Here is an 11,071-nt window from a genome sequence, read left to right on the forward strand (position 1 = left end):
TACTGACCTATTTAAAAAATGATTATTGAATTACATAGCATAAAAGTTCTCTTTCAGCTTGTTCCCTTCAAGTAAAATGCTTCTCGCCCATTCAATAATTTTGTCATAACTGGCCTCTCTCAACCCTTGATTTAACTTGATGGTGAACACCTGTGTTATGGCCGATAATTTATTTTGGTTTATGCAGTCATCCTATAATGGTTCGTCAGAATCTTTTAATATATCAAAAAACCTAGTTGCATCTGCATTAGGTTCTTCTTCTACGATTGGACATTGACTGACATTACCTTGATTCATTCTCAATGCATCCATAACCATATTCTTGTAAATATTACTGTTGTCATTTACAACTCTCTACACGTTGCTAGCACTAGAAGTTGACCCAACCACCATTCTTCCATTCTCTTATTACGAACAAATACTTCTACATATGAATACCAACACAGGTAATTCTCCATGAACCCTTTGTGTAGAAGATGGATCATTACAACATTTGGATGCAAATACCTTTTATTTTCATTCTTCCTACATGGACACCTAATACCGCCTCTAGTAAAAGTTTTAGGAATAAATGTTGCGAAATTAATAAAACCCTGAACTTTGTTACAATAATCCATCCTTCGCAATTCTTGAGGTGAATCTTGATACATCCATGAACGATCATCCATGACTTCTATTGAACCTCTATAAAATTACAATGACAATATATATTAATTAACTATGTTAGGTAAATAAATTTGCAATAATATTGGTTTACCTCGAGATTATCCAACAAACAAATTACAACTTCTCATAAATATTCATTATCAATTATCAACGTCCATACAAATTTATACATATAAATTTATGAAAATTACAACTCCGCAATAGCATTGATAAAAATTAAAACAGACCCGTTAAACAAGCTATTAATTATTTCACCACAACACATGTAATTCGGTAATTCAACAATTTATAAACAAATACAGTTTTACAAAATCTAAAACAGACCATAACAAGTACAAAATTATACATTCATACTACAAGTTTGTTTGAGAAATAACAATAAACATGTGCATACACTAACAAAATACATATAGTAAAAAAAACAATAAAATTAACATTTAAAATTAACATTTAAATGTTAAAATTAAAAAAGATAGATTTACTTAAGAAAATGATAAAATTCACAATAAATCAGAACACGGATGTTGTGACCATAAAATCTAAATAAATATGACTTGTGTTGAGAAAATGGATTTTTTTTTTTGGGATGGTTGTTTGCAATTTGGGAGGGGAAAGTTGGGATGGGGAAGAAGAAGAAGAACTAGGGGGAGGAGAGGGTCGGCAAAGTGGTGATGTATTAACTTTTACCGAGGGAATAATTGATGAACTAATTCTATTTGTGATTTTGTCTGAAATTCTGATGGTGAATTGCTTACATCATTGTACAGAGATCCCGGTTTGAATCCTTTGGTGATTCCATCTGTAAAATCGCCAGCAAAAACTTCCATGTCAGAGAACTACCTTTTTTTTTTTTAATTCTGAATATTCCATCTATAATTTTGTCGATATATACCGACTGTAGTATTCCATCGGTACATACCGACTGAATTACAGACAAAATAGTTTTTGTTGATACTTATCACTGCAATTCACTGACAGAATTATTCCATCGGTAATTCTGTTGGTATTAAGCGAATTTATGGTAGTGTATTTTGAAATTGAGGACATTGAGGATTCTAAGAAACTAAAACTTGCTTCTTATTATTTAGATGACATATCTCTTTATTGTCACCAAAATTTTATGTGAAGCTTAAATAACTAGCGAATGAGTTGGGGTGAGTATGTAAAAGCTTTGTGTTACAAGTTTAGGGGGGGCAAAAGGACCCTATGGAAGACCTGATCGACTTGAAACAAGTAAAGACTTTGGAGAGTTATATTCATGACTTTGATATTTTATGGAATAAGGCCAGCATAGGGGAGAGGGAAGCTTTAGTCATCTTCTTAGGGGGTCTGTAATTGGAAATAAAAGAACACTGTAAAAATGTTCAAACCTAAAGACCTTAGACAAGCCTATAACCTTGCTAGATTGCATGCCAATACCGTAGCCCATAGATAAAATTCTGTTTATCTACCAAAACACTTAGTCTCTACCATTAGCCATAATCTTCCACCAAAAGCCATTCAGCAACCAAACACTACTCCTACTAATCTTACTACAGTAGTAAACTTACCAAAGGCTATCCCTACCTATTGGCCAAATAACAGTGCTCAAAACTTTTTCAACAAAACTTCTATTAAACCCTTCAAATCTATATATATAAAAAAAAAACTAGGAGTTTGAAGAACTTAGACTTAAGGGATTGTGTTTCTAGTGTGATGAAAAATTCATACCGGGTCATAGATGCAGGAACAAAAGGTTGTATTCTCTAAGTATTATAGAAGAGGAGGAAGAAGTTAGGGGGAAGGAGCATCATGAGGGTGTCCAACTGGGGAAGTAATACCCCACATTTCATTGAATGCCTTAGAAGGAACAGTCGGGTTCCACATCATGAAAGTGATAGTGAAGGTAGGGAAGCAAATTCTCCATATTTTGGTGGACTCTAGAAGCACTCACAACTTCCTAAACTCTTATTTAGTTTGTAAACTGTAGAACAAATTAATTGCCATTAATCTTATAACTATACATACATCCAATAGAGGAAAAATATCTTACACGTCAGTCTATAAAGGACTTAAATGAAAGATACATAGGGTGTGTTTTGAAGCAAACGTGTTCATCATGGATTTGAGCAATTATGACATAGTGTTAGACATCCAATTGCTATCGATGTTAGGAGATATTCTATGCAACTACAAGTGTCTTTGGATGTCATTTGATTGGCGGGGCCAGATGGTGTTGCTGAAGGGTGAAAGTTTGATCAAATTCCAAGCCATTGAGCTTGAACAACTGAACGAGTTATTGAGCAATCCAGAACAGGTGGAAGAATTTCACTTATGTAGCTTACAAATCTTGGAAGAGGACGACCTTGCTCTTAGCTCCCTAACAATTAAACAACATCCAAATCACAATTAGGATACCAAGTTAACAACATTGTTGGAGGATTACCATGTCTTTTTTAAGGAACCTGAAGGACTACCTCCATTTAGGGGCCACAATCATGTTATACCTTTGAAGGAAGGGAGTCAACCCATAAATCTGAGACAATACAAGTACTCAGGGCTACAGAAGGATGTTCTAGAAAATATGGTAGATGAAATGCTAGGAATAGGAATTATAAGGCCCAACAACAGTTCTTTTACCTCCCTAATGGTATTGGTTAAGAAGAAGGATTTCACATGGAGACTCTGTGTGGATTATAAAGCCCTGAACAAACTTACTATCAAGTACAAATACCATATTCTAATGGTGGACGAGTTACTCAAGGAACTAGTAGGAGCAACAATATTTTCAAAGATTGACCATCGGGTTATCACTAGATTAGAATGGGTTCGAGAGAGGAATTCAAAACAACTTTCGAGGCACACAATGGCCATTATGAGTTTTTAGTTATGCCATTTGGGCTAACTAATACCCTAGCTACATTTCAGAGCTTGATGAATGAGGTTTTTAGAGCACACCTTAGAAAGTTAATTCTGGCATTCTTCGATGATATATTGTATACAGCAAGACATTTGCATCCTACTATGAACATTTACAAACTATTTTTGACTTGTTAAGAATACATTAACTGGTTGCGAAGGCGAGTAAATATAGCTTTGGCAGAAAACAAGTCGAATACTAAGGCTATATTATATCTAAGTATAGAGTTGCTACCGACCCCAACAAAATCAAAGCTATAATAGATTGGCCACTGCCTAGGAACTTACAGCAACTTAGAGGATTTTTGGGGCTTACAGGCTAGTATCAAAGATTTTTCAAGGGATACGAATCCATTTGTAAACCTTTGACACAACTCTTAAAAAAGGATGCCTACGATTGGAACCTTAAGGCCACCACTGCATTCACACTACTCAAGGAGTTTATGACCACTCCTCCAGTATTGTCCTTACCAATTCTAGATAAAATATTTGTTGTGTAGACTAATGCATCCATGGTTGGTGTGGGAGCACTACTTATGTAAGAGGGGCATCCTATTGCATACATCAACAAATCTCTAGGCCCTAAACAATAAGCTATGTCTATCAATGAAAAGGAGATGTTAGCTATCATGCATATAGTCAACAAGTGGAAGCATTACCTCTAGGGATGACATTTTAAGATTTGCACGGACCACGTGAGTCTTAAATATCTCATGGACCAAAAAATAATTACTCCTATGCAGCACCAATGGCTAGTTAAGTTGTTAGAGGTATGATTACGAGATAGAATACAGAAAAAGGAAGGATAATGTGGCAGTCGATGCCTTCTAATGAACTGCAAGCCAGGAACTCTACTCAATGGTTGTTTCTTCCATCTCTTCCAATCTCATAGAGGAGATTACAAGGTCTTGGCAAGAAGATCCACATTTGCAGACTGTCATTTAAGGTCTCCAAGCCTCTCTAGAGTCACATTCAAACTACACCTAGGTCAATAGCCACCTACATAGGAAAGGTAAGATTGTGGTAGAACGTGATTCAGACTTACAATCCAGGTTAATTTCATTGTATCAAAGCTTAATGGTAGGTGGCCATTTAGGAAGTACTGCCACTGTAAAAAAGGTGGGAAGCTTGTTCTACTGGAAAGGTCAATAGAAGCACATTCACCAGTTTGTTAGAGAGTGCTTGATCTGTCAGCAGAACAAGCATAAAAAATGTAGCCACATGAGGACTAATGCAACCCTTGCTTGTTCCCCATGCTCCATTCATCGACATTAGCATGGATTTCATCGATGGGCTGCCTAAATATGAAGGAAAGGACGTCATTATGGTTGTAGTAGATCGCTTAAGCAAATACGCTTATTTCATGAGCCTTAGTCATCCATATTCAGCATCGATAATAACTAAGATATTCATGGACAATGTGTACAAATTACACGGTCTTCAAGCGTCAGTCGTTAGTGACAAGGATCCAATGTTTTTGAGTAAATTCTAGAAGGAAATGTTCACTATCCAAAGGGTAAACTTACTCTACTCATTGGCATACTACCCTTAAATCAATGGCTAGATAGAGATGGTAAATAAATGTGTTGAAAATTACCTCAGATACATGATCGGGACCAACCCAAACCAGTGGGCACAATGGCTATTGCTGGCAAAATGGTGGTACAATACCAATTTTCACAGAGGCAATAGATATTTGAATTAGTGGTCAGAGCGAGAATTCACCAAGTAGCTAAACGCATCGATTTACTTTTATTTTGCAATATGTTAAGGGACACGTGTAATAAGGCCTACTATCCCTAATAATCAGGACAAACCAATTGTGTGTATGGATTGGGTTGTAATATAATAGAAAGCATAACATAAAACAATTACACAATGAATGCATGAATAGAGAGATTCAGGTGAATCACTCATTTTTTTTATCTAATTTTCCTTTCTTCTTCATCTATTAAGTCTAGTATTTGGGTTATGATCATCGCCAACCAACCATACATCAGTGGAATTAGTTGCAGGGGAAGCATTTCCATTTGACCCATAACAATGGCCCCTCTCATATAGGTAGTAAGCAAAACTACCAAGGATCATTTAAGAGAATAAATGATATGGGGATGTTTTTGCTTTCTGATAGTTGCAATGCTCGGGATTCAATGAGGCTCAGTGGATTCTCTAAAATTAGTGATAGTAGTTTTGCATCATCGTTGCACTCGTGGCCTATGTTATGCCTTGTTATGTCAGATTTGGCCTTTCATGATCTCATCAAAGCCCCATGTACTCTAGTTGAAGTGAGATTATTGTTTTATTAATCTATCTACAATTTCATCACGTACGAAATTCATTTGATAAGAACTATAGTTTTCATGGTTTTTTGAGCGTGTAACAAAATTAGGTAAAATATCATCATAAACAAAATTAGAATTGCGATCAAATTCTACAAATGTTACGTCATCATGTGATCTTTTTCTAATTCATGTAATGTCATTAAATAATATAAAATACTAGTTTTTCGAGTAAAACACAATTTAAAAAACAATTGAATTTTTTTTACCCAGACGCAGTCCAATGCATTTAAGTTTGGGCCAAACCTGATCCAACCATGAATAGTTGACATGTTCTCCACTATTTACTTCTTGAAGTAAACAATATCGAGTGAATTAATTCATTCTGCACAAATCGACACTAATGGTGAAGCAGATTGTTGCTGCTTTCGGGTCACCTGCGGTCGAAATATAAATTATAGTGGGTCCCATATACAATAATTAACATTTTATATTTTACCAAATATTTTGTTTTTATAATTTAAAGTAGAAGCAATCACATGAATAAACCCTCTTTTGATGCCATAGAAGAATGACTAAGAAAGGAATCCCTTTTTAAGAGAGGTATACCACCCTCGAGCTCAATTGCCAACGCCTCTATTATCACTCCTCTTTCACCGTTGTCCTCGCTCCACAAATCCAATACCTTTACACCACCGCCGCCGCCGCCGCCCCCCCGGGGGGTACCTGACACATGTTTCTTTCTTTCCTGATTTGTTTTGGTGCCTCTCTTTGAAAATTAAAGCAACAGAGCATGACGAGCAACCTTTTGCATCCATTCCATTCTTTCTGCCCAGAACTATTGAAATTCTCGAGTTGAAACCTGTGCTTGGAGATGATGCAACTTTCTGGTAGAGAAAATCGGAGCTTCCTCTTCCAAGGATATTGATTTCAGCATTCCACTGCCTCCATTATTGTCCTCTGCTTTTGCATTACATTGTTTGTCGCTTTATGTAGATTATATATCGGACAAGCTAATGTAAACTATAAACAACTCCCTCCCTAATCTGCTAGAGTTGCATCTTGAAGATAGACCACACTATGAACCGCTACCTTACCAAGACTTGGCCAATGGTGGGATTCGATCCTTGGCTTCTTTCATCAACTAACTGCCCAATAGCCATGTTTCTGCTTTCTGAGAGTTGCAAAAGCTTGGAGTCCGTGAGACTTGCTAGTACGTAGTAGAAAGAACTACCAAGGATCGTTTGAAAGTGTAACTGACATAGCCATGTTTCTGCTTTCTGAGAGTTGCAAAAGCTTGGAGTCCGTGAGACTTGCTCCAATCCTTCCACAAGGTAAAGAGATTTGAAGTTCATAATGCCTTGTTATTGTCAGACTTTGCCTTCTACTATCTCACCAAATTTCAAGCTTTTAGATGTTCTGTTGCAGAGCCCAATGCTGATTGCATGGCGAGGCTAAATGAAAAACGTGACCATCGAATGAAAAATGAGCTTATTTCTGTACAATTGACTGTAATTGGGCTAGATTTAGATCTCAGTTTTGGTGCCGTTACTGACAACCTGCGTTAATATGGTCTTCAAGCCCGCTCTACGTCTTTCAAGTATCCCATGCGTCACTGAGGTGAGCATCATTGCTTTGATCACCAAATTATATACATGGCTTTTGGAAACCACATCTTTCTACGCCCAAGACTAATTAATAATTGAATCAAAACCAGAAATTGCAAAACGCGGAAGCCAAATAGAATTTGATTGATTTATATTCTTTTCTTTTTTTTCAGAATGTTTAATTTTCTGCTAAATATAATTCCTAAGCTTCTATGTGCTAATTAAGCACATCAAAACAAAACGGCACCACTCAATTCTTAAATGGATGAAAGATATAACCATGACACATCAAGTGAAAACAATCATTCCATAATATGAAAGCTTCCAAGGACACGTAGGTACAAGAAGCCACTCCTAACACTTCGTTTGCACCAGAAATTGAGTGAACAGGTTTGGTTCAGTAAAGACGTTCTATTTTATTGATAAGCAGCTGTACTAAGAGGAATTAATTTGCTAAATCAGAGATCAGGATAATCTCTACTTTGATTTCTTTTTCTTGTTAATGTTCCAATGATGAAAGTAATGCCATCAGGTTAAATGTTTGTAAGGTCACTAGTGCTTCGCTTTCTAGATTAGCGTGTGATTAATCAAGCTATGCTTTCTCTGCTCCTTGTGCTACATATGCCCTTTTCTTAAATTACTATGTTTATAGTAAAAAGAAAGGGGCAATTGCTCTTGGCTCCCGACCACAACATTGCCCCTCCATTACAAGCAAAACGTATCCATCATCTGTGTGGTGATCAATTTTTTTGAAGGTAGTCAGATGTTAACGAGGAATAATTGGGGCATAGTGTGATTGTTGTTATTATTGAGTAAACACTTAGTTTATAATTAAATGTTTCATGAATTTGAACCTTGATTAAAAATCATGAAGCAGACCTCTATTCCTCACCTAACCTAAAAATGAGTTTATTCGTAAAAATTAAAATGCATAAAGGCATTAATCAGTACCCGCTGTACTTATGCATGAGCAATATAAAAATACATGTTAAAGTAGTAAAAATATGAGCTAAAATTAAACAGACAAAAACAAACATGCAAACAATCAAACAAGCAAAGCTTATTCCAGTAAGACAAGGTGTTCCCCAGTGGAGTTGTCATCCTAAAATGCGGCATGCGCATGAGGCATTGAGTGACAATTGGTTTGCCTCCTTTTCTGGCCGACGCAAACAGTTGTTGGAGTCATTCTTGGTGTTGCAGGGAAGACCGGAGCATGGTTGGTGGTGGAAATGGCGGTTGAGGAATGGTAAAGGAAGAGACCAAAATGGTGGTCGAGAGGGGAGAAAGAAAAATTGGGAAGAGAGATATTTTCTCAACTTTGGCTTCTAATTTCTCCTCCATTGGGGCATGGAATCCACCCCTATTTATTAGAGGCGGAAGAGTAACATGTTGTCTTTTATGGTGCCAAATCTTGGCCCTTTATTCGAACTGGAAGGATCTTAATCGTTGGTTCAAAATTGTCATCATGAACTTTTAAATTTTAACAACTCAAGGCTACCTAAGTTGGCTACTTTGGGCCAGCGCCACAATCGTTGTGGTGTCAATTGACCATAAAAGACAACATCATGGTATGGTCAAGTGTTAGTCCATCATTTTCATGCAAGTTTTGTCAAAATTTGTAAAGAAATGAAGCATTAAATGCCCTGAAAAGGTGGACACCCGGTCAACTTTCGAGTGAAAAATTGATGAAGAAGATGATCAGTACTAGATGACGTGTCGTCTAGTATAGCTTCTTCTTCTTTATTGTTTGGGTAAAAAAAACAATATCATTTTGGTCAAAACACATCATTTCATTTAAATGAAATGATATTGTTTTGGATTTTAAGGTTTTAATTTAGAGATTTGATCAAAGTTCAATTTGGTCCTCCGACTTTTAATTTCTTTTAATTACACTCTGAATTGATCCTAAACTTTCAATTTTATGCAATTTCCCCCCTAAACTTTAATGTCAACCTTGAATTTTAGCGCCTTTTTCACATTAGTCATTGGTCTTGGATTAATGTAATTTACCCTTAATTGACCATTAAACTTTTAATTTTTCTTACTTTCACCCATGATTTCAATCAATTAAGTCCTTATAGTTCAGTGTCTTTTGTAAAATGGTCACTCACTGTGAATTTCTTTAATTTAACCCCTAATTGACCCCAAAACTTTGATTTTCTTGTTATTTTACCCCTGATTTGAACCAATTAACTTTGTAAAAATTAAGTTTGTTTTTCTAAAATTCTATTATTCTCAAATAAGCGCAAATTGGGCTCCTAAACTTATTTTTTTCACCAATTAAGCCCTTAATAAAATTAATATGACCTATTTAAAGTATAATTAAGTCCTTACATCTAATTAATTCTTAAACATAATTAAATTTTAATTTGGCCTATGATTAAATCAAATTAGCCTATTAAAAATCTAATTATGTCATTGGACTTAAATTTTATCAGATTTGTCCAATAATAATTTAATTTGACCTTGAATTTGTATTGTCTCTTCAGTTTTTGGTATAATGGTGTACAATTATACTCCCGATTCAATCCAAAATTGTAACTTGATTTTTCTACATTTGAAATCCTTTCTTAGTCAGCTTTTTCCATGTCGTCAGTCTCCTTGCTATTATTATTATTATTATTATTATTATTTTGAAGAGAAAAAAAAGGTAAAAATTTGAAGGAATAACCCAAAAATAAGTTATGACAGCCACATTTATCATTTGAAAAGTACTGCATATAATGTTGGGGAGACCATGTTCATCCCTTAGAGATTGGTGCCACCGCCCTTACGGATCACTTAGAGAAAATGAAAAGTCTTTTTTGAATAAGCTTTCATATTTAAAAAAACTTACATTTTTATCAAGGATTATACATCCTGAGGTGATTTGAGTGATAGGTATAGGAGATGCTTTTAAGAGGAAACACATCATGGAGGTGGCACTATGATGTTGGCTTCGGGTACCCTGATTACTCCATTTGAAAAATCATTGATGTTGGTTGCCCTTGTAAAAACAAGGAGATCCATGTCAAAGTAAAATGGCCTCTTTAACCCGTATATGATTTTCCATGAATTGCTTTACTATGGACAAGCTTCTATATGGTAAAACATAAAGCTTTCTCCAAAGGACATGTTCCCTTACTCCTCTTATTAATTTTGCCGATATCGACGTCACCCGCCGATATCATTAAATATTCTGAAACCAAATAGTTAATCAAGTTTATAAATTTTGCCAATATCGACGTTACCCGCCGATATTATTAACTTTTCTGAACCCGAATAGTAAATCAAGGTTTATATTTCTCCTCCCACGTATTGGTAATGCCGATGTTAACCAACTTCATTAGCCTCCTATATCACGGACATACAAATCAGATTCAAGAAACAGTCATTACCAAATTTTATTGTTACTATTCATTTCCTCCAAAAGAACCTATAAATTAAATCTAGTCCTTTGTTTCTATTTTTTTCCGTCATTTAACCTTTCCTTTCCCCCTTTTCTTTTCCTCATCAATAAGAACCAAATTTTTATAGTTTAATAGTTAGTTAAAATAATTATTAACTAGAGGAGATATAGGTACCAAGTACCTACTTGCTGTAGACGCTTGACTTATGTTCCCCTATTGTTGTTGTACTCCT

This window comes from Populus alba, chromosome 1, assembly GCF_005239225.2.
Source record: "Populus alba chromosome 1, ASM523922v2, whole genome shotgun sequence".
Taxonomy (NCBI): Eukaryota; Viridiplantae; Streptophyta; class Magnoliopsida; order Malpighiales; family Salicaceae; genus Populus; species Populus alba.